Source organism: Scaptodrosophila lebanonensis, unplaced genomic scaffold (genome assembly GCF_003285725.1).
Source record: "Scaptodrosophila lebanonensis strain 11010-0011.00,11010-0021.00 unplaced genomic scaffold, SlebRS2 tig00001415-arrow-pilon, whole genome shotgun sequence".
In the NCBI taxonomy this organism is placed as follows: Eukaryota; Metazoa; Arthropoda; class Insecta; order Diptera; family Drosophilidae; genus Scaptodrosophila; species Scaptodrosophila lebanonensis.
Genome location: NW_022060742.1, coordinates 5,716,719 through 5,725,404, shown reverse-complemented (window position 1 = coordinate 5,725,404; position 8,686 = coordinate 5,716,719). Strand labels below are relative to the sequence as shown.

Sequence of the window (8,686 nt, the reverse complement as noted above, 5' to 3'; positions counted from 1 at the left end):
TCATTAAAATAATTCTTTATTAAGTAGTTTCTTGATGTGACGTGTTTTCCCGAACTCAAGTAAACTGTCTATTATATAAAAATATTATTCCATCTTACAATTACTAGATATTTTGGTATATTAGCAAACATTTTAAAATACGCTGCATTTCACTTTTTTCAATGCATTCCAAAAATATGCGCTCTTTCTTTTCTCCGCTGCTGAGTTGAATTTCCTCCAACTATGAGTTGTTCTATTTCATCAGTACCGACTATTTTATATTAGTGGTATATAATAGAAGAATAAATGCATATAAATTAAATGCATTCTTTAGCGATCAGTCGTAATAATATAAATTAAATGCATTCTTTAGCGATCAGTCGTAATAATTAAGTTTGGTTTCAAAAACTCCATGGAAATTTTTGTTTATTTTCAATTTTTACTTTAACTGTTAAAAGTACGCATTAGTTATTGAAAGCAATTTGCAAATGTTTATTTATAATAATAGTTTACACCTCCAAATTCACTGCCCGCGCCATTAATAGTCATCGTAATTGACTGAATGGATTGGATTTCAAAATAAAGCATATGCTCCACAACGGCTTGCCTTCTCTGCTCTTCTTATCACGGTTGCAACATGAGTATTTCGCACGTGCATATAAATGAACTGGAATAATCAGAATGTGACCATCAAAGGTTATTCAAAGGTCACATTGTCTACGCATCCATTTTTATTAAGAAACTCATTTCGTAAACAAAAGATTATTATTATTTTAGAACAGTCTGTAAGTCTCCGATTTTTTGAAAGCCTCCCCAAAATGGTTGCAATCACATGTAAAATAGAAATTCTATGTTGCTAGCTTCCTAATTCAATCAAGTATCTTTTCGCGTCTGTCGCACCAAAAGCTCAAAACAAGTTTCGCAGTGGGTCAGTTAGTATGGTTTCTATATTTGGGCAACAACAGCACGTCCATTTGACCGTCAATCATGGCCAGCAAGGCGTTCGCCACTTCTTGTGGCAATCATTCGCCAGACTTGCAATTTTCAACAGGAAGTCAGTTTTTCCAGTTTTCACTGCATTCTGTATTCTTCATACTCTTCTCCAATAGATACACTTTCACATGCTCTATGGACTGCGGCACTCTTCCTGTCTGACAGCTTGAGCAGCACAAATTGGGCAAATAAAACGCTCACTTTTGGTCAATTTCCACACACACACACACACACACACACACTCACATAGATACACACACATACGCAGGTGGGCACCAAAGCCAAACTCATTGAACATCTATGGAAGTGGTGCCGAGTCCAATGCCACTAGCGATTTACTTTACTTTCTAATGCGCGTATCTTGTTTGCACTGCGAACGCTGTAGGCAATAAGAAAAAAAGCTAATACGACGAAAAACTACCAGATAGCGATATCAGCCATAACGTGTTTCGAATTCTTTAATAATGTGGACTTTGCTATTATTGCTGTACTCTGCACATAGAGAAATTTTTGATCATGCACACAAATGGAAATTGATCAATGTAGAACATGTTTTGGATAATACAATGGTTATCTAGCCATGTACATATTAGCATTAATTTTCATAGGACACTTTTACCAATTTTAAAATATAATGAATTCTACCAAGTGTTCTCGTATAGGGTTATTATGCCGATTATTGAAATGAGCCACATATTAACCTTTCGCAGAGCATGTATAATCGATTCCATGAAGAAAAACCAGCAAGTTTTTCTACTTGTAAATGCTTTTATTTCGCAGGCTACAAGTTATATAAAGTATACCACCATGGAATTTATCGGTTTAAAACCAGTTACATTACATAAGTTATATTGTAAAGAACGTATGGAGAAACTAACATTTTTCATAGGACACCTTTATCAAATTATATAAGGCTTAGGGTATGGGGATTTTCTGTTCTGTTTCAAAATATTGATAGAGTAAAAAATAGTAAGTAAGAGTACCTAATTTTAATTTGAAAACTTTTACTAATTTTTATACATATTTGTATAAATAATTTTCCCTTCTAAGCTATAGTAAAGGGTTTTTGAAAGTCGTACTTGCTTACACGTTTCATTCTATCTTATTATTTCCACTTGTTTTGCTTTTGCCGCTTTTTTATGGCACAACTTTTGGCGACTGTCTCGCGCCGAATCGAGCACAGTTTACACAATAACGGTAAACGAGGCGCGCGGCCCTGCGTCAGAAGAAGAATGCTGCTGGCCAAAAAAGAATGAGAAAAAACAGAGGAGAGGCTTCAACTGCTGTGAAAGATGCTAATTGGCTTAATGACGTTTACAGCAGCAGCAGTGGTTAGAAAAGAGTCAATCATCCTCCCTCTGGCAAGTGAGCGCTGCTCCTCTTATGGCGACTTCGTGCGCTATGACCTCGGTTAAAAAAGCTTCGTTCGTGCCGGCGGCAAATCTATCGATATCGTCGTCATCGTTGCTGCTGCTGTTGTTGTTATTGCTTTTGTCGTTGTGTTTGTTTCAACGATCTTTACTCACTCCGTGCTGTTTTTATTTTTTTCAGTCTTGCCGTGCTCGCGAACGCGTTCGTAAGAAAAAGCATTAAGCTAGCGCCCGATTCGCGCCGGCTCTCCAGTGCCAGTGCCAGTGCCTGCGCCAGTTTCAGTTTCAGTTGCAGCTTCGAGCAAATGCTCCATTGTTTCGTTGCCTTATCGGAGTCCAATTGTAACGGCGGGTTGTGCAACATTCGTCGCGGTTGTTTTTAATTCCCCGCTGTGATTGATCGGGCGTGTTAGCAATTAATACGCGACGAGTACTCGAAACGAATGCGTTACAAAAAGTAAAAGTGCTGCCACAAAATGTGGCAAGTGCCACTTGTTGCCATGCGCCAGCGCGGCTAATATGCCGGCCTGGGAAAGTGAATACAAATCGGAGCATAAATAATTTAAATTTGAATGCGCTGATTTGTGTATGAGAAGTGTCTCTTCACAACAAAAAAAATTAAATCTAATAAAATTATAGTGTGTGTGGCATTGTTCAATATTGTGTTGCATAACCAAATAGTGGACATTAATAAATAAAGCATTTAAGGTTGTAAATTAGTTTAAATCTCCTATTCATACATTTGCATTGGATTACACATTTCTAAAAGCACGTTAAGAAAGCAGCTACAAAATGTAAGTTCATAAACATTTCCATAACACCCATAGTATAAGATTTATCTTAAATATGAAACCAATTGGGATGCGGAATAGTTCATTGAGTTGACAAAATCACAAAACAAACAACAAGAATTGTTAAATGCTTTGAATTTACTCATTTGTGAATCTCAGGAAAGACAGAGGGCTTTTTGTCTTAAAGTTCTTAATTCCAATTAGCTTTGAACTTGGTCGACTGAGAAAAACGCCGGAAAATTTGACTCTTTGGTTTTCAACATCTCAGCCATCGAATTATAAAAATTTCTCTATTTCAATCATATTAGTTCAGATACAGCGATTTTACTGACCTACTTTAAATAGATTCTACTCGAACTTTCAATACACTATTGATGGCTGAGAAAGCCTCAGCTATGTTTGAAACAATTCTTGAATTCAGTTCTGTAAGCATTTATCCCTTTTGAGAAAAATACAGCAAGTGCCACGACGAACTATTTTAGTCACTAAAGCTACGATTAGGATTTGAGTTGAAGTATTAAGATTTTGTTCGTCAGGAGGAATGTGCAATAGCTGATGGTTCCGAGTTTTAAGTCATGTTTTCAGTTCTGACAAATTTAAAATGTGTAAATTTGCATTATTTTAACAATATATGAGTAAAAATAGAGAGTGGATAAAGAGTGAACCTGAAGTAATTAACCGACCAATGAAGATTAAATACTTTACATAGTATGTATGAATAATCTAAAAGGGGCAAAAAAAAAAAAAAACAAACAAAAGACGGCACCAGCCAATGTGTTCGTCGTAAATAACACTGATATCGAAAGGTTGATAAGACTTGCAGCTTCTATAGCTATTATATTGGTGTGATTCTCATAAATGCAATATCGTACTCATGAAAACAATTCTTGGTAGACTCAACTGAGAAAAGATACTTATAGTATGTACTTGATTAAAGGCGAGCTTGTGGAAAGGGCATGAATATATACAAGTATATCTGGTTATTTACTTAGCTACTTGATTCTTCAGAGGCTGGCGGGTAGGGGAGAGCGAGGCGGCCGAGTATCGTCTGACAGTGGAAACTGTTGTGATTCATGCAAACTGTATTCGCACTGTAGATTGCTTTTCTCTTCTTCTGCCTCAAATCTAGCACTTATCACTCCACATGTCGTGGCTTGCTTGCGTGTTGAGCAACGATCTTATTGCCTTATTTGTTTTCTTTTGGCTAGTCCGTTGTTTTTGTTGTTGTTACTGTTTGTGAAGTGCGAAGGGTGGAGAGGGGAAGCACACACCCTGGCTATATGGCTTGGCGTAGCGGAGCATTCGTGGCTAGAAAGCTGTAAAAACAAATAAAGGTTGGCCCGCTTGCTGAAAGTTTACGTTAAATGATTGCCTTGAAATAAAATAAAACTTAAAAAAGTAAGCGGAAGAGTTTTTATCAAAAACAAACGGTGCTTTTATTGTCGTTCCACTTTATTTGTTTTGGCCACTTGATTTATTTAAGTCCTTGATGCCCGAGTACTCCTACGTATGTTGACAAATATTTACTTTTATTATTGCTCTGAATTTTATAATATTCTAGTGTAGAGATAGCAAAAGTTGTTGTTAACTTTAAAATGTTTTAAGTATTTGTTCTACGAGTGAGTTTTTTTTTTTAACTAGTCTAGTCACATCCTTGGAGCACACACACTTATGAAGTCAATGATCAAACGATGTGTTTGTCGTAAAATTTCAAATAAATACTTGCATCTGTCATAATTGGCTTAAACATCGAGTGGCAATTAAAAGCCTTGAGCAGAGGACAGATACAGTTTTAATGTTTTGTTTACAATAAACTCAATAACATGCGTATAAATGCTACATGAGATTTGAAGCTTAAATATTTATTAATTTTAAATATGTATTCAAACATTTTCTTTAACCTTATGCTGCATCGAATAGTCGATTTAGAATGCCTGAGAAACATATTCGCAATAATTATCAAAGACAAGCTTATAAATGTGTAACCTATGAACCTAGATAAAATCGTACCTTAAGAAACTCGAAGGAAGTGATTTGGAAGTCCCCCTCCTCCGCTACATAATAAGAAGCTACACCTTTAATTAGAATAGATTATTTTAAAATTAAATGAATCAATTGGCTATCTTACCTTCGGTTTCAATAATCCAGTTTAAGATTTGTTTAGCACTTGTAGTGCTTTTTAGCCATATTTAGTTTCATTTGTTTTATTGCCAGCATTTGCCATTTAGTGTGGATGTATGGTGCCCGTATTGATCAGTTAATGAGTTTAATTAAACCGACATTGAGTAATAGTAATTGGTTAGCGGAATTTCATATTACAAATCGAAATAAAGGTTATTCATGTATATATAACATTTAAAAAAATCGTTCAAATCGCACGAAACTTTCCAAGGTAAGGGCATTTAAAACGATGAACTTAGTTCAATGAATATATAAAGCATTCTATTTAAAGTATTGCCGTATCTATATTTGTCCAGTGGATATACATAATATCTGTATACTATATATTGTACATATATAGTACAGATGTATGTCAAATGCTAGATGTTTACTCAGCATGTTGGGCAATAATTAAAGCTGTATAAACAAGTTCGTGACATTTAAAAGCCTACAGTTTCACATTTAAGCAAAACATTTTCTTCCTGTCTCATTAAAAACGCATAACTTTTTCGTTTGTTAATGCCATCATATGTGAATACATAATTCTGCAATAGAGATATTGCCAAGCTTCCGTTTCAGGTTATTGCTTTCAACGGTCAAGACTTGATAGCGAGCGAAATAATACAGTTATTACCGCAACTAAATTATAACAAAGTAATGTGTAAATTTCCACAAATTATGTTTGTACCTGCCAAAGATGAAACCACTTTCCATTTTCATTTAATGAGCGCACCACGAAAGTCAGCGCGCAAGCGCATTTCCACAGCATCGTTCATAGACTGAGTCTCTGAAAATTTGCATAATCATTAAAAGCGAGCGTGTGTTTAGCTTATAATTCAGATAAGCCTCCAAATTGTGAGGCAAATAGACAACAAATTAACAGTGTGGGTGTCGCCAAACGTGTAATTGTAAAATGTTACCTCTGAGATACAAATAGAAATAACAATAAACCAGGGCAGGTCGATAAGATTTTGAATTCTCCGGAATGTTCAAGTTTGTTACACCCAGAAGAAAGAAGGTGCACGACGCAACGATACAGATAATATAGAGAGGCCAAGTATGTCAGATCACTATTTAGACAACTATTTTGTATTAAAAACTTGTTCATTTCTAAAGATCTGGGAACCAAATTGCATATTGAGAATGTTATGGAGTTGAATCACTTGTGGGTCGCAAAATAGGTAAAAACTGCATTTTAATAAAAGATAATATCGTGTTGAAAATTAAGGTATAAGGCCCTAACTCAAGAGGAATAAAGTTATGATGTGATGCATAGTGTACGAAGTTATTATTTTCATCATTTTATTAGAATTATACGGTTTTTCAAATAATACAAAATAAAATATAGAAAAGTTTCTGGGTTCTGGGTTAATGCTAGAAAGCATAGCGAATCAATGAAATAATATTTAATTAGTTCTTTGTTAAATTAGAATAAAGCTAAGTAAGTTTTATCCTATTTAATGGTATAATTCATAATTTCATTTCCGACTAACTCCACTCAATAACATCAACAATCATGATTTCAGGCATAATTTATTAAGTTACAAGCTTGGTCGGGTCAATATTTCCAATAATATATTCCCCATCCCGATCAGTTATTTGGGCATTCCACCACTGAATCGAGTTTAGTATTTCCAATAATCACTGACTATTTGATCGGCCCTCGATATCAAGTAATTGCCAGTGGGCGGTCTATGCTTACCTCAGTCAACGGCTTGTCTTGAGCTTGAGTCAACGTCCAATTTGAATAGAGACAATGTCAATACTGCGCACATACATAATTCAAGCTTTGCTGCTTAGTGTTATCGATAACTGACGTAAGCCGAAGAATTCCTATCGTATCTGCTGACTCGACAGGGCATTCCTGCAGCAATGAGTCACGACGTCACGACAACGAAGAAAGCGGCAAGTGGACCAAAGTGCTGGTCAAACCACAATCCACAAAAAAAATCCCATTAAAACCGGTACACAGCGCTGTCTAAAAGTTATTTTATAAATATATGCTGCTGCTGTTGTGGCATTGTTGTTTCAGCAGCTCTTTGCAAATTACTGTATGACCAATGCATTTTGCTCGCCAGCCATTGAACTTTTGTGAATTGCAATGTTTTAAATATTTCACATTCAGCACTTTTGTTCATGCACATAAAAATGTGAATTTATGTGTGCATAGTACGTAGGCCGGGGTGTGCTGGGTAGGGGAGCCACTAGTTTGTGACATTTTCAGCAATTCGTGTGTAATGTAGAAAAGCTTCGATTTCTTTCGGACTTATAGTATCACTCTGATTGATTTGCACTTAATCACGAACTGCAACTCACTCCACACTCACGTGAAAGTTTCGTGCTCATAAAAAAGAGGCAACGCGGCTCATTTCACGTTCCCACAATTCCCATTAACATTGCTGTTGTTCTTGTTGTTTTATTGTCGTCACAATCGTGTCGACATACATATATACCAGGTATATATATACATGCATTATCTTTGATTTCATATGCGAGTACTTGCCAATTTCTGTGTGATGTTGCCAAGTTCTATATTCTAGTTAATATGCAGCCGCCGTTTGCTTTCGATTCGTGCTTCAATGATTTCGAATTTAATGACAACTTAAATATGCATTTTATTTAGTTCAATGCTCGTTACGTTTACTTTTAACAATGTCAGTGAGAAGGCTGAACTGGCTGAGGTTCGCAGCAGTTATTAATCATCACCAGAAAAATGGGAAACTTTGATTTACCTTTAGCAACCAATAGCAATGACCAGCACTCCACAGCTCTCTCCACAAAGAGGAGTCTAATTTGTTTATGCTTTCCACCCAAAGCGCGAAAGAGTTTACCTAAATGTCCAAATGTAGGAACTAAGCTACAGGTACAGATAAGCAAGTTATGACTATGTCTATATGCATTTCCATTCCTCATGAACAGCGAGAGTTTTTCTACGATAACAGGTGGAAACAACAAACTTGGTTTCGATACACAGAGATACTTTATTAAAACCTAAATTTTATATAGCTTCATTTGAGCGATCAGTGGAAAAATCACTTTAAGAACAATAACTTATTGAAGCATAGAAACCAGGCGGCAGATATTCCTTTCGATATGATTTCATTTCTATTAGGTATACGAGTTTAAATATAATTTAAAGCAATTTAGTTCCAGCCACAGTCCCACTCTATACCTGTGGGAAATCCATTGGACTGAAATGGGGAATGGCGATAATTAGACTATATTTGGTGGCCATCACCAGGAGGAAACTGTTACCCACCTCTTCTGCGACTGTCCAGCCCTATTAAGGACGAGACAGCGTTTTCTAAGGGCTAGCACTTTCCCGGACTTATCGGAACTATCTGAAAAGAAACCGAGGGACATTTTCAAATTAATCCAGGCATCTGGATGGAT

At 36.0% G+C, this 8,686-nt stretch overlaps 1 protein-coding gene across 1 annotated transcript in view; it reads left to right on the top strand.

Moving 5' to 3' along the window:
* Positions 1-3,022: 3,022 nt before the first annotated feature.
* LOC115632713 overlaps positions 3,023-8,686 on the top strand; it is a 28,919-nt gene continuing 23,255 nt past the window's right edge. The window contains exon 1 of the mRNA XM_030529955.1: positions 3,023-3,136. The gene's annotated coding sequence lies outside the window, so the exon portion shown is untranslated. The remainder of the gene's footprint in view (positions 3,137-8,686) is intronic.